At 40.2% G+C, this 25288-nt stretch overlaps 1 protein-coding gene across 6 annotated transcripts in view; it reads left to right on the top strand.

Moving 5' to 3' along the window:
* The window catches only part of DNM3 (dynamin 3), a 178715-nt gene that overhangs the window by 123972 nt on the left and 29455 nt on the right, over positions 1–25288 (top strand). The window lies entirely within an intron of this gene.

Here is a 25288-nt window from a genome sequence, read left to right as displayed (position 1 = left end):
GAAATATTTTAAGATAAATTTGTGAGTCAAGCCTCAATATTAAAAAAAAACCACCCAAACACACCAAACCTTCCAAAATCAGAAATGTTTTTTGTTGGATCTGTTTAGTAAAAGTTGAGTAATTTGGGGTTTCTGGAGCTTCGTTCTTTCTGTTAATGTCTTCTAAGGTAAAGATGTGCTTTGAAGAGTTTATTCCCTCAAGCTCTGTATTACAGAACTGACAGAAGCATTCCAGGCAATCATGTATATTTATTTTACTGATTTACTGCATGTTTTTTGTGTATGAAATGCATGCTAAACCTTTCCAAGGTCAGTTTTACTCAGCTAATTGTCATGTGGAGCAAATTGTACAGGATAAAAACCTTTATTAATTTAACATAAAAGACAGAAAGTCAGGAAATGGAATATGCCCAACTACCATTTCATATTTTTTGGACTTAGTTATTTTAATATTTAATATCAACTGAGTGATTGAGGACATGTATCCAGAAACAAGGCTGACTAGCAAAAATACCTGCCATTTGAGCTTTTGAAAGCTTCTGTAATGCATGCTGCACCTTTCTGCAATAAGTCTGCTGGTCCACTAGATTCCTTCAGTGGAAAATCTGGTTTTAGAAATGGCGCTTTGATTTGGATGAAATTTGTTCTTCTCTCTGCTTGTTTTCCATTGGAAGGCCAGGTCCCTTGAGTTCAGGGTCTTGTGCTGTCTTGTGTGTCTTCATCTTTCTCTTTCTCATATTTCTCTTGTGATACCTCCATGTGTAATTTTGTCTGTATCTTCTCCGGCTGCTATTTAGCAAACAACCATCAGCTTTGTCTCTTCATACCAAGTTTCAAGGTTACCATTAACAGATAAATCAGAGACTTCTTCAACTGCTGGATTCTCCAATTATTATAGGAATAAACATTGATGATGATAACAATGCTGATTTTTTTTAAGAATAGTTCAAATACAATTTAGCAGAAGGCCTACCAGGTATCTGAGACGTTACCTTAAAAAAATATATAAAATTTGGTGACTCTCCAGTATGTTGCCTGTGTCAGTAAATTACTTCCTACCTAAGACATCAAAAGTAATTTTACAAGGATTAGTTACAAGAGGTTACCTAATTAATTACTAGGGACAAAATACTGTATTGTTTTGTGTTTTATTTTCCTTGCTCAGGTTGTCATAATGATGTCAAAAAAGCCTGTTGCTGCCTCTGTGCATTCTGTGACATGCTTATATTCATATATCTTTTATTTTATTTTTAAACAAGATGGATTAGTTGGATTCTAAACTCCTCTTCCTGTCTCTCCATTCCCCCTAAAAATATTTTGAATTCAAGATATGTTTATGAAGAATTCTTGGTTTTGTTTAAAGATGGTCTATCAAGGGAGTCTTAGATAGAAGATGAGAGACTTCCTTGAAAGACAAAAGTAGACGGGAGTCAAAATTCAGTTCTTCTTTGAGCTGGAATTATCTTTACATTACAAAAAGAGTGAATATTATTGTTCAAACCCTCTGTAGTTTGACATTCACCCAGTAGTCTGTCAAGCTGTTCAAGAAAGATGCCTGATCCTACTCTAGTCTTGCAAAGCACTTTGTTCTTGCAGGACTAGAGGTCCAAATGTGCACTGCAAGTCTACTGTTAAAGTTTTGGATTTACAAAGTGAAAGCTCCAAGGCCCAGGATACCTTAGAAGTTCCAGTGAAACCGAAATAAAAACCATTACCATTTCATTAAAGTCCTGTGCATACTCCACAGTGTCACACCTTCCTCTGACAATATAAAATAGTTTTAAAGACATGCACTCAGTCTTTCAGTCTGCTTCAAAGACTTAGAGACCATGTTTTTTTGTCAGAGAGACCACCAGGAAATGGCAGCAACTTATATTTTCTTCAGTGCTTCTCCACAGCTTTGCGATCCCAGAGTTAAAAAGGCAAAGAGGTACCCTAGCCCCTTCCCAGACTGACCTCACTCCTTTTCATGTGCATGTCACAGCTGGGAACTTTGAGTATCCAAGGCTTTGGCACCAGAAGTAGAAAAATTGCTGCTTAGAAATGAAAAATAGATTAATAGTGCTGTAAACCTGGAGTACTGCAATGGCCTGCTTTCTGTAACTGCCAGAGCAGTGTGAGCAGCCTGGAATCTGAAAGCTAAGCTGTGTGCTTTCGTTAACAGTTCTGCTGCTTACATACAAGGACACTGATGTAAAACCCAACTCGGTTGCCCCTAGCTTGGGTTCCTTCTGCAGTGGCAGGAAAGTAGAACTTTGTCACTGAATTAGAGATTTGTTCTGAATTCTTACCAGGCGCAAATCTCTCAACTAAAAATATTAATTTTTCTGTTTTTCTTTTTTGTTTGAATGCTACTTAGAATTGTGTGATTACGCTGGACATGGGGCTCAGTATTAACTGACGCTAATGTGAAGTTGCTATTACTGATTTAATCCTGTAAGCTAAGTCCAATGCTGTTGCACTTTAATTTTTATTTTTCCCTAAACAAATAACCATTTCTCTATTTCCTCAATTCATTTTGCCTGTCTTGAGCACATGGGGACGCACACTCATGTTTATATATTCACTCTCTTGTTAACTATCTTTAATCACTCCTCAGTGTTGCTCTGTGAGCCCTGAATTCTTCTGCAGCTTGCCAAGTCATCTCTTTCCCCCAGGAGATTTGCTTTTGTCAGGACGTGGGCTTTGACAGCCACTGGGATAGCAGTGAATCAGAGTTTTTATTTTTTCAACCCATACGCAAGTCAGCTTGCTTGATATGAATCACACTGTGGCCAATTCACTTTGAAATGGAATATCCATTTACCAGCTGACTTTACTGCTGGGTTGCTGGGTTGATGCATCCAAAAAACCTCCTTTTTAAAAAAAATGACTACAACTTTGTGACTAACCTTTCCAGACTATATTTTTCAGCTGTAGGCTGGTGTTTATTTTGGCTGGCTTCCCACTGTATAATATACACTGTTCATGCCAGCTCGTGGCAAAACTCACAATTCAGAAAAAAATCGCAGATGTTTGTCATAACTTGATCTGCACACTGTACCTTGCTAGCACCATCCATTCCTTTCCTCTGTCCCCTAATGCCATCTCCTCCTTATTTTTATTACTAATCTAGAAGTTCAATATTTGGTTTTTAAAAGGCATTGGATCATAAGCTTTCCATTCATTGGTACATTGTAGGGAGTGGCTGTCATGCAAGGCTAAACAGACATGTTTGGTGGCTTGCTTTGCATACTAGAAGTTCAGTATTACCAGTGCACAAAAATCCCTCTGGCTTTCATCCCACCCCTAGATCATTTCAGGCCTCGTTTTCTTCTCCCTTGTGTTAGTGTCCACCAACTTCCCAGGATCTGCTCCTGTTTTACACTAATGGAAGCAAAAGTAGAATCAGAGTGTTTGTGTAGAGAGGAAATTTTGGAAAAAAAGTGTGAATTTACAACTTCACCAAATGTTTTCGATCCTTTGCAAATGTCCTGTGCTCCGCTGGAAGCTGTCTAAGCTGTCTAACTAAAGATTTCAGGGAATGTTCATTGAGTCAGTTCCTCATTTGGTTTGAGCTATTTCCAGAATTGTACAAGTTAGACTGAATGCATGTAAAATTAATGTATCTAACATTTCTTTTCCCCCCTCTTTCCTCCTTGCTGCATCCTGCAAAGGGGAACAGCAAAGTAAGTTGTTTGTCCTTTTACAAAATCCTTTTGTATCTTCTCTTGAGTCTTTTGTCAGAAAAATTTGTTTATCTTCTGGTTCACGCAACTATTGCCTGATGCTGGTAACAGCAAACTCCTATTAAAAATGTGGGTGCAAAAGTGTCTTCTACAAAACTATTAATGGCTCTTTGCTTTAATTTTGGGGAACAAGATGCATTAAATGTCGCTGAGTGTTGTTTTTTAAGGCAGTTCAGTAAGAATGATACTATAAAACAGTATTGGGACCAAATATTATGAAGGTATAGTAATAAAGACCTTCTGAGGAAAGGTTACTACAGTCTGATGAAACTCATTACAGCTGGATTTTTTGACCATACATCAAAGCTTGTATTAATGGGCAGTTATAAAAAGCGAGCACTAAAGTCTTAAATAACAGATTTGCTGGCGTTGTTGGCTAAGCTGAACTAGATCAGTGTACTGGCTTTGAAGGTGCCTGAAAATGGATGGAGGAGGGTGGGGTCAACATTTGACTTGGCTTCTAGACCCTTGATGTGTTCCAGCTGGACAGCAACAGAAGGGTGTGGGGTGTGGAGAGGGAGAACTGAAATATGCATGGTGGAGGTTTTTTGAAAGTAAGCAGCACATTAAAAGACAGTTTTGCTGATGTTGATCTGATAAACTAATAATCAACCAGGGTTAGTACTTTTTTTATGCCATTTTTACTGAGCTTAAGAATGGAAATTGCACATTTCACACTTTGGAATATGATGCAGAGAGAATTTGTCATACCACGGAAAGAAGTTATACAGCTTTTGTGCTTCCCCTCCCCCCCTCTTTCCCCCTTCCTGTTTTGGTACATTAACCCTTAAGAAGATGTATTTATGTATCTGGAGCATCAAAAGATGTTTAACAGCAAATGTTGAAAGTAGCCCCTGAAGTATTATCTGTACCATCTCACTGTGAGTCTGAAGCATTTGGGAAAGGCCCAGGTGGGTTTTAGGTGTTATGAAGGTTGAGGAATTTTGTCTTCTTTTAGTTCTTGTGTTTTTAACCAGGTTTTGAGTTCTACTGTCTCTGTAGTAGCTGGGACTGAGTAGCCCAGCTCAGGTTCAGAGAAGTGGTGTACTGATGGAAAGGGAGGGGAACTTTACATCACGGTAATGTTTATAATGTTTATTTACAATATAATGACTTAAGACTTTGCTGCTGTAGTGGATGATGTTCTAGTCTCCATAGGAGAGAGATTAGACTGTAGATGCTCTGTCAAGGGAAGTGGGGAATAGATGAGGCACCAAGGAGCTATTGGGGCTAGCAGAAACAGAGTCTGGAGTTCAGGAGCTGCATGGACCAGCTCTGTTCTCGAGTCCTGACCTATGCAGTACCCTGCGGAGGTCAGGACCAGTAGCATCTGACATAGAATTAGTTGCTAGCATAAGGGAGGACATCCATAAGCAAATACAGGAGAAACCTGTGAGATATGAGGACTTGTGGAGCTGTTAGCTCTCCTTTCACTCTGAGCAAAGGGCAATTCTTGCTGTAGGTTCAGTTGTGTTCTTCCTCTGGCCTGGGCTATCATTCAGAAGGTAACTCCAAAAAAAATTTCCAGCAAAACATCCTGGTCTTTCTCTTGGACACAGTTCCTTGTAAGGATTCTTGTGTCTTCTTCTGTGTCCCCTCATTCTCTTTCACACAGGTTATTCATGCTGGATTCTGGAGGCTACATTACCCTAGTTAGACAGGTAGAATTAACCTGCAGCTGCCTGCAGGGGCTCAAATCCCACAAACATCTTGAGATTTCTGCACCTAGTGGCATGAAAAATTAAATGGGTAAACCTGAAGGCGGACAAGAGAGTTTTTGAGAAGGGATTGGGGGAAGACAGGAAGTGCAGACTGGGGGTGATGACGGTTTCTCAAATCTTCTTATGCAGCTTTATGCTGCAAAGCTGCATGACCCTTCTTTACTGTCCTGGTCCAGATTCGCTTGATTACTAGTAGAGCTGTAAACCTCCTTCTAGTAATGCCCAGTGTGGCATTCATACTGGGGATCATGTCATATGCAGATATGTTAAGATCCTGTATAGACGCTTGTTGTGCTATTGCATCACTGTTGCTTGTGACTGACCCAGGAGATGACAGTCTTGTCCAGAATGCATGGCTAAAGCTCTTCCCGGATCTTCGTTAGCGAAGTCAGGCCTTCCTCATAGGAGAAGGAAAACTCCTATCTTCAAACCCGGGCTGATGGATCTCGTCTGGCCTTGTATGGTCTTCCATCAAAGAGAAGGACACTCTTACAAAACCTATGACCTAGCTGACATCGTCCTAGCTAACTAGGCCATGCCAGTTAAACCTCAGGTTTAAAGGGTGGGGCCAGTTCTGCGCAAGCTGCACTTCACCTAAAAAGTCCACTGTGCAGGCTGGAAGGGCTTACTCTCACTTGTCTGTATAGATGAGCGAGGGTCAAAACGGTAGGTGACAACGTGCATGGGAAGCTGCCAGATCCAACGCTGCATGTGGGCGGACCAGCGCATGGGGAGCTCGAGTTAGCTCAGGAGTTGAGAGTCGTGATCGGACACTTCCTGATTGCCTCAGCACCCTTTTTCCCAGATTTGCATATCCCACTTGCCCTCGGTCATTGTGCTTGTAGTAACCGTGGTTAAAGCCCTTTCCATATCTTCGCTCGTGAAGCCAAGCCATCAGTCGAGATCCTGTACCCACCCATTCAGACTGTGGCTCCTTTTATACCTCTGCCTTTAGTTTTGCATTCTCAGATTTACAAAAATAAAAATAAACATTGGAGTAATGAGTTCCTAAGAAAATGTGGAGGAAAGGAATTGAAGAGGGTTTATAATCATCAGTGGGCTACTAATCATTTTATTTTTACTTTTTATTGTTGCACAATCGTTAACATGACGTTTTTTCACATAGTTAAAGATAAATATATCTTCAAAAGCTTTGTTGGATAAAATCTGTAAAAGGGTCCTGTAGAATGAGGTAATGATGACCTATGTCATTCGGCAAGCATATGCTGGCAGGCCGCATCTTACTAAGATGAAAACTGAACTCCACTCCTCAGCCTTGTGCAGAGGAAAAGTGGTGGAACATTGCACAGCGCATTGTACTTTCAGTCCAGGTACTGAAGACAGGGGAACTGAATGCTTCTGACTGTCTTAATCGCCCACTGTGAATTTGCTTCCTCCCCTGTGCATCTTCATCATACTCATTAAAAAAACAAAAAAAAGCCAAAAAAAGCCAAAAAAATCCCCCCAAAACAGCCCTCCAGAGCCTGCTATTTGAAAACAATAGCAAAACCTCTAACATCCTCATGAAGCCTATCTTCAGGATGTGTCCAACATTGTTAGGTTAAAAGATAAGATAGATGCTGTGTTCTCATGAAATTTTGATTCAGAATCCGTAGATACTAAAAAGAAGTGACGCTTTGTAATACTAAAAAATAATCTTTTTTCTTTGCATCCTTAACCCTGAGCTAGCCAATTATTTCTGCTTAATTTGAAGAATAAAACACTTTAATGTTGAGCTCAGACTTGAGAAAATTCAACTTGGAAAATAAAAATCTGATTACTTTTTTTGTGGATAACGTGACTACAGAGCTCTTACCTTTTAATTATTTTGCATTACTGCACTTGCTGATACCCTTTACAAAACACATAGAATTGAAGTATATAAATCCTGTATTCATATCTCAATGAATTTGTCACAGATAATACTGTGCGTGTGAACATTCACTGAATATAAGTCCAGTTAGTGTAATTTAGTTTGAATTTTCTCTTGAGAAAATAGGATTCCCTTTGAAAGGAGGAGGAAAATACTCTCTCTGCCAGGTCAGTTTGCCTGTTATTCCTTAAAATACTTCTTGGTGACATATTAATTGCTTAGATTCAAGTCTGTCTTTTTTTCTTTTTCTTTTTATTTTACTTTTTTTTCCCCTCACTTTTTATTTGAGCGGGATAGTTTTACTAAGCCCAGATTCCAGATCAGCTACTTCATTAAGAAGACCAGATGTCCTCCTGGCTCTTGAGATGGTCCTGGAAAATGGGAACTTAGTGATACTCGTTCTACCTACATATATAACAACAGTGCTCACAGTTCATCTATTTCATGCTTGGCTATTGACATGTAAATACACAAATATAGTGCCAGAAGCCATATGTATCTTTCTCTGCATTGTAATAAGGCTCTGATGTGTTCTTTTTCAAATTCGGCCATGTTTCTGAGGGGTCTTCAATCACCCCTCCAGACATAAACTCTGACTCAGCCAGTGTGATGATGCCCTGCAAGTGCCCGGGCAAATTCAAACTGAAAGTGGTTCAGCTCTGGGATTGCTGAAGTCTGTGTTCAACTTAAGTTCCTAAACTAGAAAAAGTAAAGACTCATAACAAAAACTGGGTTTGTTGCATAGTAGTATGTTGAAAAGCAAACTCTACCTATATGTCAGAGTGTAAAATGGTGTAGAAAGAAGTGTAAGCTGTGCATTCAGTGGTTTTACATTTTATTTTTTTTTTACTAATGTATTTTAGAAAAGGAAGGCATTGAATTCTAGGAAAAGAAGAATCCATTCCAGTTTTGTCTGAAATTGGCTTCAGGCCAACTAGGTTTAAAAATAACTTTTAAATGAAGTGTTAATTTATTTATTTATTTATTTTTAAGTGGAAAAATGCCATGATTTTATAGACAGTGTTTCAGTTGTTGCTTTGAACAGATGAATTGAATTTTACAATGAAGTCACAGTGCAAAAGAGCAGACCAAGCGAGTGTGCATGCTCACATATGCTGGGTCAAAAGCAGTCCAAAACACAGGGAGCAAAGGAAATGGCAGGCTGTTTTTCAGTCCTTTCTTGTTGCTTCACTGTTTCAAGGATATGAAAACACATTTCAGATAAGAACTATCTTCTTGTTCTCCTAAATACTTACTAGTTCAAACTAAACTAGATGCAACCTTGTTCCCTGAATGTTCCCCAAGAAACAGAGCAGCCCTGGTTTATATTCTTGTATGAGTAAAAGAATTGCTGGCAGGAGAGAGTTAAACATGTACAGGGGAAAAAGAGATTCATAGTATTGCATCAGTTGCACTGACTGTAACAAGACACAGGCTGACGGACTGAATGATTTCAAAACCAGTCCCCACAAAGCTGGTAACTGCCTATCAGAGGTCGGGGGTTCAATAGCTGTCACAGGGTTTTATACTTCTGCTGTTAAATGGGACTGCTGACATTAAGCAAACTCCAGGAAATTTAGAAGCAAGCAAACTTTTTTTTTTATTAATTCCTGTAATGTATCCGGGGGGGGCTCTTTCCTGAGCTTTTGGCAGGCATCTGCATATTGAAAATATTTTTAAATTCTTCGTTCTTTATGGCACAGCTCATTTTTGCCCCACTTCCACTCTGATGAAGGATTTCATTGAAGCTCTAGAGAAACATGAAAACTCTGGTGGTGAAGTTTCAGATTATAGAATGTAAGTGTCAGCCCTATTCTGGGCATATAGTGAGATTTGACTTGGGGAAGACAATAAAGGTGTCAAACCTTGAAGGATGCTTTGCCAGCCCTGGTCAATGAGCACTGATTTGGCTGGTGGAGAGAAAGGTGTTTCTGGACTGTGCTGCACCAACCTCTGTCGCAAAGGTCTTTTGGACTCCAGGCTGGAGTCCTTGTGTCTCCAGTTCTCAGAACAGCTGCAGCCAGAAAGACCTCATTGCCCCTTTAGTGCACAGTGTGTGGTCATCCATGAGGAGCATCGAATAGAAGGGGAAACTCACAAGTGTCACAAGGCTTTAGGACAATCCTAAAATACATTCCTTGTCTTCCAAATCAGTAACTGCACAAAAATCTACTCCTGAGAAGTAATTGGGAGTAAATAAAAATTTGACAGATTTTTTTTTTTTTCTGCCAAAACTGTCAGCAGACTCACCCTTCCATAGCATTTACAGTATAACAGAAAATGTAGTCATTGGACATGAGGGTGGAGGGCAGTTGGCAAATGACCAGATACTTCTTTTTTCTCATTTACAAGGGAAAACAAGATGATCAGGAGAAACTGAATGCTGTTTTCCCTGACTCCATTTTGGGCAAAACCCAATATATGCAATGTCTAATCTGATACATAGTTCATCCTGGACTTCTTTAACCTTTCGTACCTACCTCTTTTTGTGGAGGTGGTTTTATGATTACTTTCCATAACACAAGTCAGACTCAAGCCCCATGTTCTGCAGGTAAAATCCTCCATTCTGGAGCTGCGTTCTTGACTCATGTAACTCCTTCCATGATGTCATGTGTTCCTATTCTGTGATCACTCCTCAGCTCCTGTCCCAGCTGTTTCCCAGCTCCATTGTGGCCTTTCATTGACTGATACCTTCCTTGTCCTTGTTGTTCCCTGTTTGTTGTATTATATGACACAATATATTGAGTGTGACAGTTTTGGAGAATTGGTATTTCACACTAGGAAGAGCTTGCTATGGCTGTTTTGATAAGTGCAATTCTTTGCACTGGTAGGTGAAAGAGGAGCTTTTATACCCTTGTTCCTAAAATCCTTGTTCCTGCAGCTGAGAAACAAGTGTCCTTACCCTGTTTCCTTTACATTCTTTCTCTTTTAAATTGAACTTGTGCTCTTTGTTATATACTACTCTGCAGCACATGCCTCTTAACCTGATGAGTAAATGCATATGCTCAGAAATGGTTTAATTGCAACTAGTCTAGGTCATGGAAAGAGTGGAAGATGGGCATGGTAAAATCAATGGCATCAACTTACACAGATTTAGAATTTCACCTGTTGTGGGTGGCTGTGCTGTCCTTAGTGTTGTATTTAGGGGAGTGCTGTCCTTAGTGTTGTATTTAGGGGACTGTTGTTCTTTTCCATGCTTTCTGTAGTCTGATTAGTGTTCTGCTAAAACAGAGTCCGTTCCTAGAGTTAGTCCTGGCATTGTCTGATTGAGGCTGTGATTTCTGCCCCATGTCATATTTCTTTTATTTAGTTCCATCTTATTTGTACAGTTTCTTTTGTAAGCCGCAGCATGATGCCTTTCCAGCAGCTGTTTTTAATACTGTGAATAGATACTATTTGTCTAGAAGCTGCAGTCATGGACTAGGATCCCATTTTACAAACTTAAGAGTGAAAACATGGTTCTCCTTGCAGTTACAGAAGATGTGAGAGAGTTGATGGATAATTGTGAAACAGTGTCCTGTCTGTGGTTTTTGTTAAAGGCTTGAGTGCCTCTGGAAGCAGGGGGTCTTGAGGCAAATTACCTTTATGTCACTGCTCTGACTAGCGGAGGACATGGGATTAGGATTATTTTGATACTAATGAATTCTGTAAACAAGGAGCATGATTTGTTTCGTGGGAGTTCTCTCTTCAAGCCTGAGAAGGCAGTCCTGGAGCAGGACTGGCAAGATGCCTTAATCCTTTGTCTTTAAAAATACCTCATTCTAACATCTTTTTTTGATATCGTATCATTTTGATATGCCTATCTTTTAAGAACGTGGTGATTAATTCTCCTGCTTATTTACCAGATTCTTTTCAGTTAATCTTTAATAGTAGTTCTTTGAATGTCTGTCCTTACGTGGTGAAAGCATCTCAGGTTAGAGTATGACTGAAAATTTGCTCAAGTGGTTTTGTTGGGTCAGTTGTTTGAGTGATTTAAAATCAGGAATCCTTGTAACCTGTGTAAGATGTAAGCATGTCTATGAAGTTCTCCATCTTTTTGTTTCAGAGGATTTTGCCTTTGACAGAGTATGTATGTCTGTTTCTCAGGTATGCTTAATGGGCTTCCTTTAGTGTATACAAGTATCAACATTTTCCCATCAAAAGTCAGATCTTTTCTGATAGGATCCACTGGGGAATTGCATGTACTTCTATGGGTCTGTGTCTAGAATAATCTGTGATTACTTCCAAGTCTGGATCTCCTGACTGTAGACTACTTCACTGTCACTTTCATAGACAGTGGGTCCTTGGAAGCAGAAGCCCAGCTGTCCTGAGGGCCAGGTTCTTAGGTAATTGTCTATGGGCAACACAGACACACCTTTTCCCTGGTAAGGCCCAGGAACATTGCCATTCCATGAAAGATAAAAGGATGCAGCACTTCCCAGCGTTGTCTGTTCCTCTTTTGTGGGTTGGTGGGTTTTCAGGCCAAGTCATTCCTGCCTACGTTTTTTTCTAGTTAAGTCTTCCATTTCGGGTGTGGGAATGGTTTACTTGACCTAAATGATGCTCCTGTTTTAAAGCAGTCACTCGTATCTTACTTGCAGCTGCTTTTTTGTCTGGAAGAAACTCTTGCTCCTTCAGTACTGGTGGCCTATAGGCTGCTCTTTCATAGCTTTTTATAAAATATATTTTATCATATATAGAGGAGCACTAAGCTATCTAACAGTTTACAGATAGGCAAATACCTGAAAGTTTGTCACAACTACTCTGTTCCTTCCAAATTCAACCCCCACTGACAATGGAAAATTAGAGGTCAAATATCAGTGATGCTTACTGCTTTTGTTGCTGAGAATTTTGGTAAAAACACTGCTTTACTATGGTAACTCCACAATCGCTTGGGAATGACTCTTCAGTGCTTCCAACTGTCGGGTTGTTTTGTGACAACTTTCTGGCCATATCCTGGAAAATTTCTGGAGTCTGCTATGGATCTACAGCAGCTGAAAATACAGGGAGCAGCACAAACTAAAACGCATTGTATTCAGTATGAAAAGGAGTAACTTCGGGCAGGGGGGATTTCCAGTGCAAATTAAAATGTCCACATTCACACTTAACAAGCTAAAAACTTACTAGAGAGCAAGGTAAAATTACTAGTAAGTTGCTACCAAGTTTCCACTCTGTCCTCCTGGACATCTGCAAAAACTAAGCGGCTTTGCTGCAGAACGTAAGCTCTGCTTGACACAGAATGTGTTTGTTAATATTCCTACCTGGAATCTCCAACAGTAGAGTTTTTTAGTCAGTCCAAGTTCAGGCGTCACGGTGTTCAGATCAGGTCATTTGTTTGGAAAGCACTGTAATTTTTCTTGTTTTTATGATCTTACTTTACTGAGTTTAAAGTCTCTTTGCTGGAAGATACGCTTAAAGATACACAACACGCTTCCAAATCCTGTGCTGACCTAAAATAAAAAAAAAAAAAAAAGGAATTAAAGAAAAATAACACTTATAGCCAAAGTTTTATATTTCAGGTTATATCCATCCCTTCTTTGGATAGAATACTATTTCTGCACAGCCTGCTGTGTCTGATAACATTCCAGAGAGGCTGTGCATGCAGCAAGCTTTTCGTTCAGTTTCGTTGGGCGTAGTACAGCAGGATATTTAAATCCGTAACATGTAGTTATAAAAGACGCAAAATGTATTGAAATCCAGGCTTTATATATCCTGAGAGTATGACTGTATGTAGTCAACAGAGAAGCACTCTCCAATGATGTAACAAAATCACGGTTCTTCCCAGTTTGTATTAGACATGTCATACAAGAACTGGAATATGAGGCAGACTTTGCAAGCAGCCGTGGCAGTGCTTACTGTTTTTTGGGTTTCCCAAAGAGAACTGTGCTCAGTAGGTTGTTCTGCTGCCAAAGGTTTTATCATGTGGACTGAGTATCGTAACGGAACAGACAACACCATCTTCATGTGTTTTTAGACATGTTATTTACTGGGGTTTCCCTGAAGAAAGCTTAGGGATTCTTTCCTTATGAGTCACTAACCAAGTGATTGTTTTTATATAAACTTTCCTTCAGCTGGTTGGAGTTGGAACATGCTGTCTTCTGCTTCTTCTGGGGTCTGACTTTTTTCTTAATTTCTTTTAATAGTTGTTCCTGCAGCCAGCAGGATGGTTTGAAACTCGTGGCCTTCCCCCACACCCTCTCTGAGTTTCATAGTCTTGAAAATCGCTGGTCTAGCCAGCAGAATCTCTGGTGGCAGTCACTATTTGTGTGTAATTCCACTTTTCAGCTTTCTACCTTGTGTTGCTTTTTATACCCTGCACCTTACTTGTGGCTTAGGGTGAATGAGCTGTTGACATTGGCCGAACTGGAGTTTGCATTTTATGTGCTGAAATCAAACAAAAAGTTGATATTTGACTTCAGAGGCGTAAAAGTTAAAAGCTGTAAAGTGTTGTGCTTCCATAATGGAAATCACTAAAGCTGGAGAGACACAATCCCTATATTACATACCCCTGAATCCTTTCTTGCCCTCTTTCGGTGGCTGCAGTGGACTCTTTTGCCAGCGGAGTGGTGCAGTCACTTTTAATTACCTCCTTCCACTGCTTTTGCTTTCAAGCCCAACTGATGGCGCCAGGGGCTGAACCACAGGGAGATCTCCAGGCAAGTCCTGCTGATGTCAGGCAGCCTTGCCAGGCAGATGCTATACAGCCTGCTGCACTTCCTTCTGGTGCTTTTATTACATTTTAATTTTCTGTAGCCTGAGAAGGAGCTATGTTAAAATCTAAGTAAATCTGTAATGCACTTATACATGTGAAATTCTCAGATACAGTCACCAACTTCTCTTCCACTCCCTGACCTCACTTCAGATATTTATACTCTGCATGTACATGTATGCAATTATATGTATGTTTGACTTCACAGGTAACATATCCTGTATATACAGATTTGTTAAAATGCCTGGTATTATTTTCAGCCAAGAATTATGCAGAGTTCTTCAGGTCTTTTTCGTAACCCAAGACTGGATTTCTTTATTTTTACAGGAACAGGAATGGTTTAGCTGGAATGAAAATGTTCATTCCACTGCATCATTAGCTACAGGCAACCTTCAGTTGAAGCCTAGCCTATTTTTCATGCTAAAGGTCTAATAGTTTGACTATTAATCAACATGTAGGATGAATTTCTGGGGCTGAGAGAGCTTGTCTGCATGCCTGTAATTTAAACCGAAGTTGGTTTGGTGTTTTTTTTCTTCCTTTTATGAAAGGATGGTAGCCAGAAAATAGATTCTATTTTAAAGAGTTCACCTCCCTTTCAGCCCCTTCTACCATTCCTGTTCTGATAAACACCCCAAAAGTTTTCACTAGGTGGATATGGATATTTAACTGGAGTATCAAATTCTCAAATATGTCATTTGATCTTTCAGTAATTCTGAAGCAACCTTCCATTAGATGAGACTAGTCACTGACACAATGGTTGTCTCAGGTGTGATACTTAGTACCAAGGGTGCAGTCCAACTTGCTCCTATCAATTTAATTGTTAATTTTAGGGTTTCAGATAAAGTTTTTCCTTCCCTTCTCCATTATGTGGAAGCTATAACCAGCAGCCCACATGATAATCAGAGCATCAAGATCTTTAGTCAGCTGTTTACCTGCCTTTTCAGCTGCCTGCTTTTCTCATGCAGGGGTCATCCCCTCTTGCCAAGTTGGATGAAGGCTTCTGGAAGCCTGACAGAGGTGACAAGTGAGACCAGCTCACTGTACTGACATTAAAATGACTTTTCATTTGCTCCTCCTGATTCTGAACATGCTTTATGGAAGTCTCCTCCTACATGAAAATCTGTAGAAGGTGAGGATTCAGAGGACTGATACAGAAATAGGAAAATCATGCTTGGAAGAGCAGGAATTGTTTCTTTACACCACTTCTCTAGTGTCACCAGGCTCCCTAAATAGCTTTGCACAGGCCTGTGAACATGGAATACTCCTGCAGCTCCCACTGAAGAAAATGGTCAAATGGCAGTCGCAGTGCCCAGTGGCTTCTTAAGGAGAAGCTTTTTCCAAAGCCCACATTCCTCTTTTCCCAGGCCCAGTAAGCAGCAGAAGCAGCTTTGGGTTGATCAATGTGTACATGGGAGTTTCTTGAGACCACTAACCAAGTATCTGTGCTCTTTCCTCCCAAATATATTTCCCAGCTTAATGGGAGAGCGGATACAGAGCCACTTCCAGCTCAGAAGCAGGGGACTATGGCTTGAAACATGGACAAGAACCTTGTGGGGGAGGGAGGAAGGAAGAGAGCCATATAGTTCATATAAGATGCAGAGCTATTTCAATTTAGCTGTCTAGGGCTCTCAACGACTGCAGTGCTCTACCCTGTGCAGGCTGAAAAACAGTTTCAGTGCTGTTGTGATAAAATCTGCTTGTTCTGGCAATGCAGTTTCACTTGACTCTTAGAGAAATAGTGCAGCAGCCCTGGAAACAAGGGAAATGTAAAGTGTTACCTTTCACTAGAAGACCCACAGCCTTCTCTGTCAGTGATCTGGAGATCGCACCAGTACCATACAAAATGGTGTTCCCTCTATTGGACATGCATTGCTCATAACAGAGACTACAAACACATTTGGTCTTTTCATGGCCATGTATTACCAGTGTCTTAGAAGTATTTAGTGCTTAGTTAGCCGTGTTTGGGCTTTGTTTTCTTTTGTTATTGCTAGCTGATGAGCTCCCAGACCAGTGTAGTAGCTGTCATTAGTCTGTCAGCATATAATTATTATTTCATCCTGTTTCTGTTTTTCCAATCCTTGAAGTTATCCGTGTCTTCCAGGACACTGTTCAATCCCTCACTGTGTTGACAGTACCTCACAATGTTGTATTATGGGCAGAAGCAAATTTAACTAGCAAGTTCATGCTATTTTATTTCAGTAAGACTGACCCATTGCCCACTTTGATGGTGAGATCCTTCAAGGCTGCTAGTTCTTCCTCCCATGTTATCATTTATTTACCTGTTACACAGGTTTTTACTGAACTATTCTTTCATTAATACTTTTCTTTATAAGCTTAATTGCCAGTCTCCTTAGGGTGCCACTTTGCTGAACCAAAGATTTGTCAAGTTTCTCTTAGTCAGAAAATCAGTTAACTGACTGAGTCTGGCATGCTCTGCCATCCTTCATTCTTTTCTTTTTTTTAAAGTGTTTCTTTAGAAGCATGTTCAAAAGCCTTGTATAGTCATGGTTCAACTAACAAACCCGTACTTGCATCACTCTGGGCGCTGCATTTGCTGTTCCACAAACCCATGTTGATACCTTCATACTGTAATTCTGCAGCCATTCCATGAGCAGTAGCAGGAGCTGTTGAGTTACTGGGACCTGATGACTGCCTATATGTGTATAGGAGATTCTGCATAATGTGTCTTTTTTGAGGGCAGCGGTTTATTCCCTTACTGCTTCCCTTCACATCTCCTGCCCTGGTTAGGAAAGAATGATAATCATACAGTAAGTTTTGTTTCACCTGAGACAGGTGCAAGAACTTTTGTCTGTGAAAGCTTGGTAGCCAATATACTTTGCTCTAACAAACCTGATGGAAATCATCTTGTCAAATAGCAATCTCCAGGGCAAATGACTCAAGTTTTCCCCTGCTTTGGTCTGGATGACAAGAAACTGCCCATGACAGCCATGGAGCTGAAAGCAGTAATTCACACTTCTGCAACATAGCATTTTCTCCTTTGATGTTATCAGTAATTTGCACCCTAGAATACACCCTGCAACTCCAGACCATGGTCTTTCCTCTGTGCTACCTTTGCTGCTTGCTTAGCCACTAACTGGTTTTCCTTTTTATGTCTTTTCATTTTTATACTGGTTCAGTTCCCATTCCTCTTCCAATACTTCCAAACACGCAATCGCATTCCCTCAGGCTAATTTTTCTGTTAGTGTGTATTTCACATAAGCCTTCACTTTCTCCAGCTGTGGTCATTCAAGGTTCATGTGAACCATGGTTCACATCACTGTAGATTGTCTTGCCAATAACCGTTGCCCCTGCACACATGCATGGTATCTGTGTGTAGGTGTAAAGAAGCACATGCATTTGTAGGCATCTGAATTTAAATAGTGCTCATTTACACTGAGGTAAGTTTCTGTCTAATTTTAGAGAGAATTGGGCACACGTAAGAATTGTTTCATGTGGAACATGTAATTATCAACTGAAAAATCTGCACCCTCTCAGATGCCTTGTCAACACTTCATGGCTCAAAATGTGTAGTATCCAGAAAACTGTGGTGTTAACCTCTCCTAGTCCATGCCGAGCATGTGAAAAATCAGTACTTTTTCATTTTTGCAAGGGATCTTTGTTTGCTGTGATTAATGGGCCACTAACAGTGTCTAATACAAGTTCAGCATAATGTACAAAGTGTCTTTGATGCCAGACATTCTACAGTGCTGTGCAGAAACTAAAGCTAGTAGTTGTAAGCCAAAGAAGACTGGAATGTTTTCAATTTACTTTTAAACAAATGACTTTATTGTGCCATTCTCACGTGGGAGTAAATTCCACAGCCTTAGTGCCACATTAGACAAAACTTTTTTACCTGCTGATTTCTGTTTATACTTAGAAGAAAGAAATTAACCTTAGTTAGGAACTGGAGGGAATAGGACAGGACTATTTAACTCGGTGGGAATTTTGCCAGAGGCTTTGCTGGGAGCAGAGTGGGATGGAGAAGTACAGGATGTACCTGAGGGATGATTTGTGGTGCAGAATGGAGTTCGGTAATTTTGTGTGCCTGAAAACCAAACTTGTGGAGGGCACCTGTAGGAAAAGCTTTAAAACTGGTTTTGTCACTTTTGAAACATAAAGAAGTGGTTATTGTCTGAATAAATGCTGATGGATATTGGAGGTAAGATTCCTAGTGACTGCAACTGGCCCAAAATGAGGCCCAACTCCTGAAAGCAACAATTCTTAAGTAAGTAATGGGTGTCTGTAGGAATGATCTCTTGACCTCAAGGAAAGAAAGTGTCTCTGAACTCACCACATTGCTGTTGTAAAGATTTTCAGACTAAGACTAGGAAGTTTGGGAAGAATGAGTCCTTAATGCTTATAGGATGGTCTAATTCCAGGGATTTGTAAAAAATATAAAATACTTGCACACTGTCTAAGTAAGGAACATGGATCCGTTCACCACTGCAACAAGTGGGAGACCCTCTAATGCAAGTAAATGCATCATAGTCTTCTGATAGGTATAATACAGAACCCATTCCACTAACTCCTTTTGACTGAAATATGAGTGTGCATGGATTAGAACAGAATCAAGAACACTGGATTTTTATTTTTTTTAACTGCTCAGTAGATGTTTTCTGTATTGAACCTTCTTTTTCTCCCAAGGTTTTTGCTTTGTGCATGTTATGTGGTTTTATTGCTCCATAAATCCATGATCAAGAAAAGGTCTGAGTTTTGTTTTGACTAATGTTTTTACTTTTACTTTAGCCATCTACCATTCATTAGTATTTTATGTTACACATCACTGCATGGAAATCCAAATGGGAAAAACATCAAGTTTCTCCTCAGGTAAATGCAATTTCAGAAATTGGACAAATAAATCCACTCACTTGAAAACAGCTTTAGAGCTTTACGTCTTCCTTTGATATTTCTAACTACTGTATGGTCTTCTCCAAAACAATAGCTTATCTCTATGCAATGGCTTCCCAAAAACCTTTCCTGAGTTACAAAACGAAGAATGTAAACGGTGCAAATAATTTTGCAGTGTTGTCAGAGCCCTAAAGCCTTTAATGCCACTCATTGGCATCTAGAGCAAAATACACCTAAAACTTCTGTGGACTGTCAACAACAAAATGGGGAAAAGAGTTTGAGAACTGTTAACACTTTCACTTTAAGGCAGCAAAAGTCTGTGCAGTTGGTTTCTCCTCAATCAGTTGCTTTTCTCCTTTTTCAAAGCAGTGTATGTTGATCATTACTGAAAGGAAACCAGTATGTGTACAGAGGGCGACAGCTTTTACATAGCCAAATGCTGCCATGAGTCAAAACCATTACGTAGCAGCACTGGGAAGCTTATGGGGGGAAAGCCAGTGCCAGTTCCTTCCTAGGTGATGCCTGTACATGGCCTATTTCCATAAGCAAATCAATGATTTTATTACAAATCTGGGTTATCCAAGAGGTCTGAGATGTCTTTCAGGAGTTGTTGCTAAGCCCCTTCCTGCAGTGGAGAAGAAACAGTGTAGGAGAGGGCAGGATCACTTTGATTTAACGAGGCCAAATCTTACTGGGCAGCAGCTCTTGATCCTGTCCCTCCAGCAGGTGCCCAGCTGCCCCTTCAAAGTGAAACACAATTTCAGCAATGGAGTATCACCATGGCCTGAGACTGTATTAACTTTCTTGGCTGGGTAGAGTAAGAAGCAAATATGTTCTTTTGCCTGCTACTCCTCAGATGTTCTCTTTAACCTATTTGCTTCCTGCCCATCTGGAAAGGCGGGCCCCTTATTTGCAAAATGTATTGGGAAAAGAAAGGAGGAGGGAATACACCCAATGGAAGCATCTTATCCCATTTGTCTCCTAAATGCCCATTTACAGTAGGGATGTAATCTGTCCTTAAAGGCGGCTCCCTGGGGGGGCCCAGTTTGGCAGGCAGACTGGTAGGGAACACATGCTCTGAAGCCAGAGGGTGTTTCAAATGAAATTATATTTGAATCTCACCATGCAGGTGTTAATAATCCATGAGTCTTAACATGGCCATAAGGCTATAAATTCAGGAATTTTGACCTCAAAGTCTTTAAGTGTGTTTAAAAATAGCTCACCCATCCTTATTTTATCACTTCATATACTCTGACACAATTTTGGAACTTACCTCCATCCCATCTAGCAGGGGAACACCATAATTAAGGATCAGTTTTGAAAGGCAGTTCTCTCTCAGCTTATGGCAGAATAAGGTTTTATGTATTCTGCAGGAGATTATAAACAATTCATAAGCTAAAATTAGCAGTAAAAAGGGAGCCCCAGTTCTTTCCTGCACTGTGGTTTGTACCACAAAGACTTAGTGTTTTTAAATCATGACAGAGCTCTCTAAAAACCTTGAAAGCATATTATGTATGTGTCACTTTGGCTCAGTTAGGAATAGTCTCACCTCTAAGCCAGAAGGCCATGGGTTCAAGTTCCATGCCTGCCCTTGGATTTAGCTGTCTCACAGTAATTTTATTACAGAAAACATTTGAAAATAGAACCACAGAGGAAGAAGAGTGAAACTTTTATATCTGTAACTCCACTGTGAGACATTCAGTCATTAGGATGATACATTAAATCACTGCTCTTACTACCAGCTTCACTCAGCAGGCATAAACCCTCTAAAAAGTGAGAAGCTGGCCCTAATGGTGTGGCAGTTTTTGTTGTTCTTGACAAAAACAGTTCTAATCCTTGGGAGTGTGTGTGAGCTAATGTTCCTCGTCTGAAAGAAGTTTGAGTCTTCATTGCACTGCCACAGGGATGGGGTTCCTTGATTGTATGTTGCTGTGCAAAATGAGAAATGCCAGATTAGCTTTGACTTTACCTTTTGCTGCTCACCGGTAACAGAACATGGGGATTGGAGGTGAGAAATCAAATATTTGAACTGAAAATGACACAGGTAATTTTCAGTTCAAAGTAGTTTTGCAAAATTATCCAACTGAAGTGCAAGGTTAGGGTTGCTTTCTGGCAACAATAAAGCCAGGTGATCTTAACTGCAAAGGAAAACTACATATTGGGCTTGCTTGGATCTCAGGGTAGAGTGTTCATCACTGATGTCCCGTAACTTCCCCATAGACACGAGTTCAGAGCAACTTAAGGTGTAAACTTTATAGTTTCATTTGGTTTGTGCTAACAAGCATGTGGTCTTATAACGTGAAGTGTTTATGCTTGTTGCTTACAGTCATGTGTATTAACTTACCAGAATCTCACTGTTGCTTAAATATAATTTGCTTTTATTTTAGGGAGAAAAAAAAAAAAAAACCAAAAAACTTTCATTTTCCACTGGTTTGCAGGATACTTAGAAGGGGTTTGGCATACTTGTACAAAATGGAAGTTTTGTCATAAAGCAGTATCTAATTTCATTTGGTCCAGGATTATGTGCAGCATAGTTGCTCACAATGTATTTATTCCCCTGAAAAAATTTACCCAGTGATTTTCAATTTCTATGCTCCTGTATGGATGATTTTCTTTTGTTTAGCAATATTTGTTACACTGCAGTAAAGCTCTCAGTGTTTTCAAATTCTTCTTCTGATCAGTTTTAGGTTTTCCTGTTAGAGGAATGTTGCACCTTAAAATTTTGCTTGCAAAGTTAATGGGGTTCTTAAATGGGGAGTATGGATGGTGCTGATCATTGACATTCTACTGGGGTAAGAGTTCCTGCCAGAATTTGTAGACCACTGTCACTCTGCCTGATGGAGGGCTTATGGAAAACCTATTAATGTGTATGAGAGCTTTGAATCCTAGGAGCTGAATTATCAAATGAAATATTTTGATGAGAACTCTGGCCAAGATATGTTTGGTATATGACTAACATCTGGGAAAGGCAGATTTATCTACATGAGATGCTGCTGCTTCTTGTATGTCCACTTGCTAAATTAGATTAAATTCATTCCTGTTATTAGTTTTTTTTCAGACAAGCACTTGATGTGGGTGCTACAGAGACTATGAGAATGGGAGCGAGCAATGAGGGGATAATTCATCTTCTACTGACAGGAATGTTGTCCCATCTGGTATGAGGGTGGGGTGAGCCTGTGCAAGGCTTGAGTTGGTAATGGTCTGTCAAAAATGGGGGTGAAGAGTGGGCTAGCCAGCTAGCCTGTGAGGGGAGGTGTCCACAAGACAGATTTCTGTAGTAAAATGTGGTCCATGCTGCGAGACAAAGATTGAGGATTTTTCCTGTAGAGCCTGGTTTAGCAGTATTGACTGAACGCAAAGCAAAGGGGAAAGGAAATGGTGCTGCTCCAGAGCACAGTGATCCAACTGTGTGAAATCAGTGTGGGTGCTATTAAAATGCCATCTTCCTCTCCTTTCCCCCTTCCTTCCTCCTTCCCTCCCCCTCCACTGTCAGCCTGGCTGAGGAAAAGTCAAATAACGTACGACTGTGTTCCTTGGCATCACAACCGCAGTTTCCCTTTAGGGGCTTCAAACTTGAGAATGGGAGGTTTTAAATCTTGCTGATTCGTGCTATTCCAGCAAGCATATGTGTGAGGAGAAAGAACAATGCCAGTTCAAAACAGAAATCACAAGTGAGAAATCACTGCTGCTAAATCAGGTGTTGCAGAGGCCAGTGGAAAAATCAGATGCTAAGAAAAGTAGGAAATTACTTTGTTTAGAGCTGGGAAGGTTAGTAAGAATGAATTAGGAAGTGCTCTCTGAAGTATATTCAGCCCCTAAGGATTTCAGCAAAGTTAGAGGGATTTATTTACTGATTATCCAGACTATACAACTGGCATTAAGATTGAGGAATTTTGGAACATGCTGACATTTCTTATTTGCATCATTTACTATGGAGATCATTTGTCGGTACTCAACTGAGTTTGTGGTGAAACAGGGCTTAGTCTGGCCCAGCAGAGACAGATCTGGTACTTCTCATGGCTCGAGGGATGCGGGGGTGACAACAATTTAATGTCCTCTTTTGCATCTTAGAGAGGAAACATCAAGTTTTTCTAGGTGCTTATCAGAGGCGAATTTCAGAGTATTTTCCTAGACATCATCAATTATGGAAGAGTGCAGTTATAGGTGACACATTTCATTAGATCAACTAAAAATAGAAGACAGGGCTGTGATTTACAGAGACTCTGCACTGGACTCTCTGCAGAGCTCCCCCACTGTAAGGCCTCCTTCAAGTCCGCCCCTCCCAGCATGCACACAGCTATGCATGCTACCCTTCTCCTCATGTATTCAGTTTCTTTAAAGGAGGCTGGTAAGTGCTGCAAAGTTAGCATCTTGGAAGAAATGAAGGGGGGCCATGGAACAGGAGTTCAGTACAGGATGTAGGAAAGACAGAACTGTGAGTTTTCTTTTTTTCTGGGTGCTTACCTCTAAAATGATCACACTTGGTGAAAAAAAACCATGCAACTCCTCTATTATATACATAGGCACATGAAGAGATAAGCTGTGCTTTAAGCTTGGGCATATATACATAGTTTTGGGCAATGTGTTTTCCAGGATTTGCCTTTGCCACCTATACACTGAACACCCACTTCCCCAATTTTTATCTCATAAAATAAGGCAATTCATTGTCTTTAAAGGAATCCTTCAGCTGAGTCTTGTGGACTGCTGCTGGAATAAGGAATATTTTGTCGTGATCTTCTCTTACACTGCTAAATAGAAGTCCTCAGTTCTGCCAGCATTTCTTCTAAGAATGGTTTTGGTAAGGAGGTAAATAACAGAGATGAAAGGCAAGGGGTTATTTCAGTCTTTGTGATGAGTCTTATTAGTTCTCTGATCAGCACCACAGATGACTAATTCTCCTGCTTTCTACTTTCATTGTCTTTGGTAGAAGCTCCAAGATTTCCACTTGTTTTCCTTCCTGGGGGAGCTGCATACCACAGCCATAGCTTTAATCCTTTAATCCTCAAATGCCCAGTTGATGCCTCCACCTATTGACTACCTCCTTTAGCAATAGATTATTCTGTTCCCCACACAATTCATGTCCACTGCTGGATCAGGCTGTTGCCTCTGGGTATGTGTTTCATGCATTTGGTAGTAAATGAACAATAAATTTCAGCCTGAACATCTTCTGGGATAATCATCACACTTCTTGTCTTCATCATCATCATTACTTGAATTCCAGCTAACTCACCACTATTTGAGGATTCCTAAAATCCACTGACCTCCTTCTACACTGAAATAATGGCAAATATCACGCCAGTAGTATCTCACATCCTTTTTTTTCTAATATGCTCTTATAAATATGGGGCACTTGATGTGTTGTTATGACAAGGAAATTCTTTGACTGAGAAGTTTGCAAATTCCAAAGTAGTATTTGTTTTATAAACAAAGGTGCTGTTTTCCTTATGCCAGCCTCTTTCTGCTTTTGCTTGTCCAGCAGTCTGTTCTGAAAGGCATGAAGCAGCTGTTGGCTCCAAATCAAAACTTGCAGTGCAGGGAGAGTTATGTAAAAGTCCTTTGTGTGAGAAACATACATGGCAGCAAATGGTGAAATTGGAGTACAGATTCATTGAGGGGAGATGGCTATTCATGGCAATGTTTGGGTTTTTTTTACTTGATTTTTGCATAGAGCAAAAGGAAAAGTAGAAGATACTGGTTTTTTGGTTGGTTGGTTTGGAGGGGGTTGTTAGGTTTTTGTATTTTCAGAAACACCTTTTCTTGTTGCTATGTTGTGGGCTCACAATTTCCATGCTGCTTTCACCCAGTATCGCCACCGGCTGCAGAGGGGCTGGAGGGGCTTCAAGAGGTTGTCCTAGTTCTTTCCCCTGCCTCAAGGCAGGGTATCTGTACTAGGCCATTTCTGAGGGATGTTGGTATAATCTGCAGAGGAGATTCTGCAACTCTCCGAGGCCATCTATTTTTGTGCTTCCCTGTTCTTACATATAACACTTTCCAAGTATTTGTTTGATACCTTTTCCTACCCGCAAAGACACTCATCTCTCCCCTTCCATGGGTGCCCATCAGCCTTTAGAACAGAAACACAGAATCATAGAATCCTAGAATCATAGGTGGTTTCTTATGAACTCATCAGTCCCAACTGATCTTAGCTTTTCCTTTCAAGTAGTATTTTACAGAGCCCTTTGGTTTCCTGTGAACACTCTCAAAATGTGCCACAAATTTCTGGAAGCATGATAACCAGAACTGGATGCACAGTTCTTGTGCTGATTTCATAATAGCAAGACACTGTTGACTAATACTCCGCTTATATTGTACTGCAGACACGGTTCCTTTTCTGCCGAACTGCTCTTAAGTGGTCATTCTCATGCTGTATATTTATAACTAATCTGTTCCTGCCCAAGTCAAATATTTTCTGTTCATAATGAATTTTATC

This window comes from Neopsephotus bourkii, unplaced genomic scaffold (assembly GCF_033783945.1).
Source record: "Neopsephotus bourkii isolate Nb327-2 ecotype Australia unplaced genomic scaffold, CSIRO-AGI_Nbou_v1 NB_234, whole genome shotgun sequence".
Lineage (NCBI taxonomy): Eukaryota > Metazoa > Chordata > Aves > Psittaciformes > Psittacidae > Neopsephotus > Neopsephotus bourkii.
The sequence above is the reverse complement of the archived record's forward strand: the minus strand, read 5'-3'. Positions and strand labels throughout refer to the sequence as shown.